At 42.2% G+C, this 12,500-nt stretch overlaps 3 pseudogenes; 1 reads left to right on the plus strand and 2 right to left on the minus strand.

The window, feature by feature from the left end:
- Positions 1-40, minus strand: part of LOC149038743 (uncharacterized) — a 1,223-nt pseudogene extending 1,183 nt beyond the window's left edge.
- Positions 41-7,674: 7,634 nt separating this feature from the next.
- LOC149038744 (uncharacterized) lies at positions 7,675-9,006 on the minus strand (annotated as a pseudogene).
- A 458-nt stretch (positions 9,007-9,464) lies between these two features.
- Positions 9,465-11,740, plus strand: LOC149038745 (uncharacterized; annotated as a pseudogene).
- Positions 11,741-12,500: the final 760 nt, after the last annotated feature.

Raw genomic sequence — 12,500 nt, forward strand, 5'->3', positions numbered from 1 at the left:
CGGCTGACCAACAGCAAGGGAATTGCCACGCCTCCTCCATATCTGGGATTTTGCTTCTGAATTCATCCTCTGATTTCGGCAGTATCTTCCCATAAACACTCCACGATTGCAGTTGTCACCTCATTGACAATGTATCCGACTGTCCGCTCACCGATTCCTGCCATCTCTGCTATAGTGAAATAGTAGTCGCCTCTTGCAAGTCGATACAAACAAATTGCTAATTGAATTACGGTCAACTCGCCGACGGACCAACTTGCCGACGCCAACTCGCCGACGTATAAAAGCGAGTGGAGACGTCGGCGAGCTGGTCCTCAATCCAACACAACTTATTAGAAGTTAAACACACAGAAAAGTAAACGATATTTAGTAAAAAAACACTGGTGAACATTGGTGAACATCAGACAGAAGCTTAAACATTGGCGAACATTGGTGAACATCACCAATGACTCTAACTGCTTCAGACGCGAACAAGTTATTGTGTGACAACAACACTGTAAAGACTCGTCATGATAATCGGTCAGATTTTTTAAGAAAACTTGGCTTTCTAGACAAGATCTTTAGTAAAAATCAATTCTTTTTATTTGCAACAAAGTTTAAAGGGATCTCAAGGCAAATAAAGTAAAGTAAACATCGCCAATGACTATATCCGCTTTAGACGCGAACAAGTTATTGTGTGACAACAACGCTGTAAAGACTCATCATGTCAATCGCTCAGATTTATTAAAGAAAACTTGGCTTTCTAGACAAGATCTTTAGTAAAAAGCAGTTCTTTATATTTGCAACAAAGTTTATAAGGATCTCATGTCAATCGGTCTTATTTATTTAACTCAAGTCGCTTGGTAAAAAGTCAACGCACAAATGGTGTTGTCACACAATAATTATCTCGTTCACGTCTGAAGCGGATATAGTTGTTATGATATGCAAAAAAAACCTTCCGGACATCAACGTTTGCTTTTTTCTTTCTTATGTAACTCTCAACTGTTATGTAATCACTTCGGACTACTCACGTGTCAGTTCTCGGGTTACACGGGAAAAAACATTTTATAATGAGAGAGTCGCTATCGCGTTGTGGTTGCTTCATTAGCTCTAAAGGTAACCTGCCTCTCAAGTGATTAAAGTTTGTGTTCAAAGAAGCTTACTGGACTCAGACTCACTATCTTGCTCTCTCGCGTCGTAAAGGACAAAACTTGGTGTCAGGAGTGGGATCACGTTTTCACGAGCTTTGTTGTTGTTGGTGGAAGTTTATTTTATATTGGTCATGACCTCGACCTCTGCTAGTCAGCAACCTTCTGGTTCATCGGCTGCTGCACCGATCTATACCACCACAGTACCGCTAGCCAAACCTCCAGATCCTCTTAATCTCGAAGACAGGTCACGTAGAGGCGATAACTGGTTACACTTTAAGAGAGCATGGCAAATCTATGAACGGGCGGCTGGGATAAGTCAAAAGGACGGCCCAGTCCATGTTGCTCATTTTCTTAACATCGTTGGAAGAGAAGGAGTCCAATTGTTTGACACCTTTACCTTCGCTGAAGACGAAAGCGCTGACAATATTGATGACGTCCTGGCTAAATTTGAATCTCGTTGTTTGCCGCAGCGAAATCAGACGTATGAACGGTACCTCTTCAACAAGAGAGAGCAAGAACCAGGAGAAAGTGTCGATCAATATTGCACAGCACTGATGCGCCTTTCTGAACACTGTGGGTTCCTAACCCTAAGAGACAGCTTGATAAGAGACCGCCTCATCCTTGGAGTCAAGAATGATCGGTCACGCAAGAAACTTTTAGAGAAGAAAGATCTCACTTTGGATAACGCGTTGGATATCCTGCGAACACAAGAGCTAACTGATATACGCGCTTTAGACATGACAACTGAAGAAGCCAATGTGAATAGGGTAAAAGCCAAGAAAACGAAACCGCCTAAGACCCAGACTGAGGACACAACACCGCATAAACACACTTCAGGTAAGAAGCGGACTCCTCCGTGGAAGCCAAGAGGGAAAAGTTCTGGTAACCCCGACAATGTATACACACGAGAATGCAAGTTTTGTGGTACTGTTCACGAGATGAAAAAGTCAGCTTGTCCAGCAGTTGGCAAGAAATGCACCAAATGTGGCAGAGACGGATACTTTGCAAAAAAATGCCACTCTCGCTCTGTCAATCACGTACAAGATTGTGAAATCTACAGCCACAAACCCTCCCCCACATCAGCTTATGTAACGGCGTGCCTTAACAATAATGCCCAAGTACAACTTCAGATTGATACAGGTGCTTCATGTAATATTCTCCCCAAAAGTGCCTACATCCGGGCTACAGGAGACAAACAGTGTACAAACCTTGAACAGTCGTTTACAAGGCTCATCATGCACAACAAGACTGTAGTCTGGCCACTTGGTCAAATCCGCTTACTAACTGAACGGAAAGGAAGAAAATATGGAGTTCTTTATCACATTGTGAAGCAAGATTTGACACCCCTCCTCTGTCGAACGACGTGTGAAAAGATGAACCTGGTCAAAATCTTGGATGCTGACGTAAATGCGATTCACGACGAAAGAATTGACGTCTCGTCAAATGTTAGAAGTGATCCTATCCTATATGAATTTACCGATATCTTCACTGGAATTGGCTGCCTTGAAGGAACCTACTCCATTCAAGTGGACGAAGGTTTCCGCCCGGTGGTACATCCCCCTCGTAAAGTGCCAGTCCCACTTCGAGATACCCTCAAGTTAGAGTTGGATAACATGGTGAAGAGTGGTATCCTCGCCAAGGTAGTTGAACCGACATCATGGGTCTCTAGCCTTGTCATAGTGAAGAAATCTAACGGGAAAATACGAGTATGTCTGGATCCTCGAGATCTCAACCGCGCAGTGAAACGCTCGCATTATCCACTTCCAACTATTGAGGAAGTAGCAACTCGCCTTAGTGGTGCTAAAGTCTTGAGCGTGTTAGATGCCAAATGTCGATTCTGGCAGGTACAACTTGATGGAAAGAGTAGTTACTTGACAACCATGAACACACCTTTTGGTCGCTATCGATGGCTCAGAATGCCATTCGGAATAAACTCAGCCCCAGAAGTATGGCAACAACGAATGCACGAGCTAGTAGAAGGACTCGCAGGTGTTGAAGTCATCACCGATGATTTCCTAGTTTGCGGTTTTGGAGACTCTAATGAAGCTGCAATTGCCAACCATGATCAGAATCTCAAGGCTTTCCTCAGTCGCGCAAGAGAAAGAAACCTCACTCTCAACAGCGAGAAGTTGAAACTTCGACAGTCACAAGTTCCTTTCATAGGACACCTCCTTACAGCGGAAGGTCTAAAACCTGACCCGTTAAAGGTACAAGCTATAGTGGACTATCCGGTGCCTACCAATCTCGCTGAACTCAGAACGTTTCTGGGAATGGTGCAGTATCTGGCGAAATTCTGCCAACATCTGTCTACAGCATCACAGCCCTTAAGACAGTTGGAAAAGAAGGAAATAGAATGGCATTGGCAACACCCCCAAGATAAAGCCTTTAAGGAGATAAAAGAGCTCATCACTAAAGCCCCAGTCCTACAGTACTTTGACGTGAGTAAGAATGTCACCATACAGTGCGATGCCTCACAGTATGGCATTGGCGCAACTCTACTTCAGGAAGGACAGCCAGTTCACTACGCCAACAGGGCACTGACGTCGACAGAGCAAAATTACGCACAGATTGAGAAGGAGCTCTTAGCTGTTGTATTCTCTTGTGAGCACTTCGAGCATTACATTTATGGCAAGCACGTCACAGTCGAAACAGATCACAAGCCACTGATTGCTATACAGAAGAAGCCAATCAATACAGCTTCTAAGAGATTACAGCGTATGATGCTACGTCTTCAAAGATTTGACCTGAATCTCACTTACAAGCCAGGCAAAGAGATGTACATCGCTGACGCACTTTCTCGCGTTCTACCTAAGCAGTCAAAGGTACCAAATGCTAGCACCTCATCCTGCTATAAAGATCTAGAAACTGTCAACTTTGTTGAAGACTTATCGATATCAGAGTCGACACTTGCCAAGTTTCAAGTGGAAACGGCCAAGGATGAATCTTTACTAGCGTTGTCACAAGTCATACGCGCTGGCTGGCCTACAAAAACTTCCATGGTACCTACAAGCGCACAGCTTTTCTTCAAATACCAAGATGAAATGACGCTCCAAGATGGCCTAGTTTTCAAAGGAACGAAGATCGTTGTCCCAGAGAGCCTTCGCCGTGACATGATAGAGGAAACACACAAGTCCCATCAGGGACTCCAAGCATGCCTTCGAAGGGCCAGAGAGGTTTTCTTCTGGCCAGGAATGTCTGCACAACTCAAGAATCGTATTGATAAATGCTCTATATGCCAAAGTGTGAGACCTGAACAAGCCAGTGAACCTCTTCAGCCTCACCCAGTTCCTGACAGGCCATGGCAACGAGTTGGAACAGATTTGTTTACCTTCCAGAACCGAAACTACCTCGTATTAGTTGATTACTACAGCAACTTTATCGAGCTGGATCATCTTGCCGATACTACGTCCCAGACAGTCGTTCACAAGCTGAAGATGCATTTTTCGCGACATGGGGTACCCGATTACGTAGTTTCTGACAACGGTCCTCAGTACTCATCCTCAGAGTTCCGAAGATTTGCAGTAACGTGGAAGTTCACTCATATCACCACCTCACCACACTATCCACAAGCTAATGGGATGGCCGAAAGCGCAGTCAAAACCTGCAAGACTTTAATGAAGAAAGCTCTTCTGTCTCAATCCGATCCATATCTTGGTTTATTGGATCACCACAACACCCCCACTGCTGCGACAGGTATGTCTCCGTGCCAACGACTTTTTGGTCGCCGAACTAAGACACTTCTACCCTTCTCAGAGTCTTTACTCAAGACTGACCAAACAGTTAGTGATCTTCTCAAAAGGGATCGTGTCAAGCAAGCGAAACATTTCGACCAACATGCTAAACAACTCTCAGAACTCAAATCAGGTGACATAGTGCGCATGAAGATGCCTGGAGAAACAAAGTGGTCAAAAGCAGTTGTTTCTTCTAAAGTGGCATCTCGCAGTTACAAGGTTGAAGTCAATGGTAGATCCTACAGGCGTAATCGCAAGCAGTTGCGTTCTACCATGGAACCACTTCAAGAAACCCCCTTCAAAATGGACGAAGATGACCTGACCGTTCCAGACAATCTGCAGGAACAGGACCAACCCCCTCCAGCAAGTTCTCAAGTAGGAACATCCATGTCCCCTCCAAGATCTCAACTACCCCCAACACCTCAAACAGAGCTGAGTGCAAGACCACCTCACGAAGCTACTACAACTGAAATACGGACACGACATGGACGATTGATCAAGCCACCTAAAAAGTTTGACATTGAGTTATAGTTAAAAAAAAAAAAAAAAAGAAAAATAGGAAAAAGGGAAAGATGTTATGATATGCAAAAAAAACCTTCCGGACATCAACGTTTGCTTTTTTCTTTCTTATGTAACTCTCAACTGTTATGTAATCACTTCGGACTACTCACGTGTCAGTTCTCGGGTTACACGGGAAAAAACATATTTTATAATGAGAGAGTCGCTATCGCGTTGTGGTTGTTTCGTTAGCTCTAAAGGTAACCTGCCTCTCAAGTGATTAAAGTTTGTGTTCAAAGAAGCTTACTGGACTCAGACTCACTATCTTGCTCTCTCGCGTCGTAAAGGACAAAACTATAGTCATTGGCGATGTTTACTTCGCTTTATTCGCCTTGATATCTTTATAAATTTTGTTGCAAATAGAAAGAATTGCTTTTTACTAAAGATCTAGAAAGCCAAGTTTTCTTTAAAAAATCTGAGCGATTGACATGATGAGTCTTTACGGTGTTGTTGTCGCACAATAAATAGTTTGCGTCTTAAGTCATTATAGTCATTGGTGATGTTCACCAATGTTCAAGCTTCTGTTTGATGTTCACCAATGTTCACCAGTGTTTTTTTTTTACCAAATATCATTTAATTTTCTGTATGTTTAACTTCTAATAAGTTGTATTGGATTGAGGACCAACTCGCCGACGTCTCTACTCGATTTTATATGTCAACGAGTTGGCGTCGGCGAGTTGGTCCGTCGGCGAGTTGACTGGATACCTGCTAATCGACCTTCCAGGGATATAGGCTCTTCAGTGATGGTGTCTTTTTCAATTAAGTTACAATGTGACCAAGTAGAAGCATAAATGTAGATCTAGATATCCTGAAAGTCTCTTTAAACCGTTTCTCGCTGTAAGTGGACCATACGTTGGTAAACCAACCAAAATGAAAAAAGAGGGCCCAGGAAGGCTCCAGTGGGTCAAGCGTTGATGAAACGGAATTAGACCAACTACTGCAAAATATCATGGAAAATCTGAAAGAGGCATCAGAAAATTACGACAAAGATGCAAAAGAAAAGCAGGAGAAAGGTCTGAAAGATCGCAAAGATGCCAAAGAAGTCTGTCGGAAGGCTTTAGAAAGTCTCGCTAAAACCAGAAAAAGACACTCCGAAGAGGCAGAACAAAGCCAAGGGAGCTCCAGGAAAAGGCCCAAGAAGACCAGATCAGAAACCATGCTCTATTAGCAAAGTAAAGCTGAGAAAGACCATGAATTAAGAGAAGAAGATTTAAAAATGAGGAAGGAAGAAATGGAACAATAAAAGGAATTGCATCTGGAAGCAACACGAAAACATGCCTCAGCAACTGAAAATATGGCTAAAATGCTTGAAAATTTTCAGACACAACAGGTAAATATGCAGCAGCAATACCAAATGATGATGCAGCAGCAGTCACAGCTTTATTTGTATGTTGTAGAGAAACTATCTAAGAACTAACTGATATAAAAGAAATGACTGATCTGAGGCTGATCGTATTTATTAAAATTCCCTGGATGTTTTTTTAGGGATTGATTTCATGTTTGATTCTTAGAACTGTTTACTGTTGTGTTTGAAATGGCAAAAACATGAATTGTGATGATTTTATTGGTATTTTACCTTTTTCATTGATTGGCTTTTCATATTAGTGTGCAGAAGAGTACTAGGCTTTTGGATCACAGTCCCTTTTCAACTTACTGATTTATTTAAATAGAAAAGGTATAACATTACATGACTTATGACAATGCCTTCAGTCAGAGAGGGTTCAAAGAGTTTTTCAGAATGCCAACCTCACCTTTTGTTACGTAAAAATAAATGCTTTAATGCACTAGATACACTGTTATATGTGCTATTATTGTGAAATGAACTGGTTGCATAACTTTCCGTCATGCAGATTAAAGTTGATATATGGTCTAACTGTTTTTAATTTTGGAGCCTGTGAGTAAGCTTTCTGAGGGTTGAAAGAGAAATAAAGAAATATCTTTTCCTTCTTCCAAACACCCCCCTCGCCCTCTCCCTTCTGAACAGAGGTTGCCCACAGGCTTAACAAAAATGAAAAACTATCCTACCTGAAGTTGTATAATAGTTGAATTCCCATTTTAAGCCAAATAAGACTGAGCCATCTCACTTCCCCCTCTGAATAAAAGGAATAATGAATGGAGCCTAAAAAATGCCTTCAAGCAGGCTAATTGTGGTAAACTTAGGCATTGACATAATACAATTCCATTTTAAAATTTTAAACCATGCAGAAATGTAAAGCTCAAGTAAAGCAACACAGTCAACCAAGCTGCATATACATGACTTAAGAAAAGTACTCTTGTAATGAAGGTGTTCCTAAGTTGAAAAAAGTACTTGTGGATGTTGGATATAAACACGTTCTAGCATTAGTTAACAGTGCACAAACAATATACATTTTCCCCACTGCACTTAACCCTATCTTTAAATTTTTCTTAAAATCAAGGAAGCTAAAATAGTTGATTATGTCTCCGAAAACCCATTCAACACTTGATCTAACAGTGCTCATGGAAGTATTGAACTGCTGCTGTAGTGGTGTGAGATGCAAGCCTCTAAATGGTGTTTGTAGCTGAGGTCGCAACAGGTATCCTAGGTCACCATAAATGCATAAAGGATTTCCTAAAGGCGAGCGAGAGTGAAGCTATAACTGCGGTAACAGGCCAGAATCAGCTAACATGCCACTATTGTGTCGCCTCCCCTCAACTGGACCGCACAAGTTAGCAATTAGTCCATTAGGGGCAACCACGGATCGGAACTTGATAGCATGAACCCTTTTCTGTCCATTGTATAAACTCCTCTGTAAATTTCCAGGTCTACAAACCGGCCTGACTGTCCCATCAACAAATCCCCAACAGTTTGTATAGGGAGCTCCAGCCTCATGAATGACATCAGCATAGGTTTGAAGATTGGCAGGGGAAAGCCAAGCTTGGTTAAAGTTTCTCAAGCGATGACAGGGAAGTCTTCTTAGCCCCCTTTTGTTTAACATTTTTATGAATGACATGAACGAAGCTGTAAATGACTCCTCTCTTTGTCTCTACACAGACGATACTACCCAGTATATGGCAGACAAAAACCCGACTGTACTCCAGTTCTCGCTAAACCAAGACATGGAAAGACTATCCTCCTGGCTTGACCACAACTATCTTCAGGCCAATGGAGACAAGACACAAGCAATGGTCCTTGGCAAAAATACCCACCACTATGACTTAAAGTTTAACGGCGCTTCTATTGACATTAAAGAGCACCTTAAGATCCTCGGAGTTTAGCTTGACAATAAGTTATCTTTTCAAGAACACATAAAAGAGATGTTAAAGAAAGTATTTGCTAAGATAGCCGCACTCCGCCGCCTTAAACGCCTGGTGCCTTCCAGTACACTGCTAGTTCTATATAGGAGTTTTGTTTTATCACATTTTGAGTATTGTAATTCCCTACTAATTGGCATCGGCAAAACTCTTAATAAGAAGTTAGAAGATGCAAACCGTGGGTCGTACTGCCAGTAGGGGAAATCAGGGTTCTTTGAAGTATTTATATCGTAAAGAAGAATAAATTCTTCATCGTTTAGTAGGTTTTCTTCAAAGCCGAAAAGTAGACATTCTCTTACGCTTCGTAAGTTTGGCATTTTCGAATTATGTTCAGAGACCTTCTAAACAGCTTTTGCGAAAAATATTTTCATAATTTCCCGCCAAATCAGGTCTTTGTGCGATGCGCCGACCGGTATCCGGTCACTTCGTTCCATGACCACTTTGTTCCAAACCACTTCATTCCATCCTTTGGTCACTTCGTTCCACCAAGTAGTCACTTTGTTCCAAAGAATAGTCACTTCGTTCCAAGTGTAAACTAAGCGTGTAAACTTCTAATCTTACAAAACTAGTAAACAGTATACACCGTCTGTTGTGACGGCCATTTTGAAACTTGTGAAGGCCAATTTGAAACTTGTGAAGTACCTGCCGTGTGCATGGAATCTGGGACTACCGGAAACAACTATACATATACACGTTGATCATAGCAACCAGACCAAAGTAAACCTTGATTTCATTATTTCAACATCGCTTTACTTTTTATCAGTCTTGAGTAAAGATGAACCTGCTTTTCATTACTAAGTTAACCTTTCTTTACAGTATTTATTAGTTTTAGACTGACAAATATGCAAAATCATGTTTAGATTGAACATAAATGCGAAAAGATGTGAAACCATGTGTTGATCATAGCAACCAGAATAGAGAACTTTCATCACGACAACATGTCCATGTGATCACAAAGCACTTCACTATTTTTCCCTTTTATAAGATATGATCCATCTTTGATCATACTTTACTTTCATCATACGTTACTTTCACTGAAGAAGATGCAAATCTGATTTGTTCGTAAAAACCCGACTGTTTAAAGACAACACAAACGATTTCATCGTGAAAACATATTATAACATATTAACATATTACCAGCCAGTCCTGACGCTGACTTCAAGCCTCAGTCTCCAGCCAATCGGTCTGACTTACCATTCAGTCCTGACGCTGAGTTCGAATCCCCGTCTCCATCCAATCTGTCCGACTTACCATTCAGTCCTGACCCTGACTTCAAGCCCCCGTCTCCAGCCAATCAGTCCGACTTAACTGTGGATGATGAGTCGTCCTTAGCTGAATCGCCAACCGCGGGGCAAAACCTCTCCAACCCCTTGGACATCAGTTTCCAGGTCATTAACAACTGTACCAACAAGGCTTCAGCTATGGCATCAAATGTTGTAGAGCCAATGCAACCGACTGGGTGTGCACCATAAGACTTAAGGTAAATATAGCTGATTGACTTTTGATTTTTACTCGCCAGTTTAAAGTAAGATCTTTACATTAAAGATGGGACGAAAGGTATCAACAGAGGTTTTGAAAAAAAAAACCACAGATTTTAAGCTTGTTAAAAATGTTTTCTTTTTTACTAGGTCAACCCATGTAGAGCCAACGTCAGAATGCAGTAACAGTGTATACGAGCTCGGATCCAACACTCACAACCATCCAGCCGACGTCGGAGCAGCGTTAGCCGCAAAGATCACTTACAAAGTCAAGGCCAGAGCAGTTGCAGATGTCTTCAAACCAGCGTCCGCCATCGTCGAAGATGTCCTGTTAGAAGACCTTGATGACGTCCCGTGCCCCAGTTTGCCCAGGCCAGAAAACATTGCAAGGGCAGCTAACCATCGCCATCAGAGACTGAGACCCAAAGACCCACAGGACTTAGAGTTTGAACTAGCAACTGACCATATCCCATCAGAGTTCCTGCACGCTGACCTGAGATTCTGGAGTTGGAGACACCTGGTTTTTGCCACTGATCAGCAGCTCAAGTTCCTTGCCCGTGCCAAGTCTTGGTACATCGACGCCACATTCAAGCTGTGCCGCAGACCTTTCAGTCAGCTTATGACGGTGAATGCCTTCGTCAGAAAGGACGACCACGCGAAACAAGTCCTGCTCCTGTTCGTGTTGATGTCCGGACGCAAAAAGTCAGACTACCATAAGGTCTTCGAGGAACTAATTGAAATCCTGCTGTCAGTCCCAAAAGTGCAGCTCCATGGATGTGTGTTTCACTGGACGCAAGCCCTCTGGAGAAAGGTAAGATAAATTTGATTCAATATTCATGTGCTCAATTGTATTGTGTGATAGTTGTATGAACTATCGTACAATAGATATTGAGAGCAAATAATTTAATTGCTTAAGTATAAATCTTACGGGCGTTCAAAACTTAAAAACACGTTCTAGAATGGAATGAAAAGATAGTGAGTAGTGCTGCCAAGCAGAGTACAACAGAACGCGATTAGATTTATATTTTTATACTACTAACTTTCTATGTATTATTTACTAGGTGCACGACCTCAGTCTCCAAACCGCTTACAGCCATGACCAGGGGACATACCTTTGTCAAAAAATGATGGCCCTGCCGTTCTTACCAGAACGAGAAATACATCCAATGTTCGATGCACTACGTCGAGAACACTAATTGACTTTGCTGAATATGTATCCAGTACTTGGATCAACGGCAGCACCTGGGCTCCAACAGACTGGACATGCTACAAACAGGCCATCCGAATGAACAACAACATGGAAGGTTGGCACAATGGCCTAAATCGCCGAGCTTCTGGAAGAGCACAACTGCCCATGTACTTCCTAATCCAGCTTCTTTGCAGGGAAGTGAAACTAACAGCGATCCAGATCCGCCTGGTATCAGAGAGGAAGCTGCGACGAATCCAGCGACGAAAGCATAGGGAGCTACAGCAGAGAATATTTGAGCTGTGGGACCAGTACGAGGCCGGGGAAAGGTCAGCCAGACGACTACTGAAGGCCTGCTCTTATCTTAATGGAACAGTAGAATTATAAAAATAAGTTAATAATGTATACCAACCAAAAAAAACGGCTCCTTTAGGAGCCACTATAAAGATCGTTTTCATTTGACGTCACAGAATTAATTTCTGCCATGTTGGTGCACATCCGAGTCATGTGTTTCAGTAAGAAATATATGCAAACACAGTCCAAAGTTATAATTCTTCTCAGTTCACAGTCCAAAATTATGGCTTCCGAGGGAAAAAAATTCTTCATCTGATCCTGACAATGTTCAAATTCCACTGTCTGATTACGCTAAAAAGCTGGATGGGAAAGTCAGAGAGCACTACGTTAAGAAAATCTCGACGATTGGAATCGATCCTGCCTTGATAGAGGGGAAACACTTCGAACCTGACTGTCTTCCGCCAGTTGAATCAACAGATTTACTCTGTTATTTGGTTCTTGAGACCAGCTTTTACATGCAAAAGCAATTTAAGTAATGGTTCGCCTAAGAAGGAAAGGGGCGAGGCACAGGGCTTGCGCATAAGTAGTCTCCTTAATTGGCTTATCTTATTAATTTCCGATGCTCTGATTGGTGGAAAACGGTATTTTCACGATATTTGCACGAAAAAAACCGATTTGTTACGATGTGTTTTCCTTTTATGGTAGGGTTTCTATTGTTCTGTCTCTCGGCAAAGTTTCGGCTAATTTGCATTTGGGGAACTTGGTTTTCCGAGACTCGTACAATTCAGTTGCCATATTGGCTATTGCGCAGCGTGCGATCCTTCGTCAAAATAGCATCGTTTATGAAGTCTAC

The sequence above is a fragment of the Pocillopora damicornis genome, chromosome 10 (genome assembly GCF_964200805.1).
Source record: "Pocillopora damicornis chromosome 10, jaPocDami1.2, whole genome shotgun sequence".
NCBI classification, from domain to species: domain Eukaryota; kingdom Metazoa; phylum Cnidaria; class Anthozoa; order Scleractinia; family Pocilloporidae; genus Pocillopora; species Pocillopora damicornis.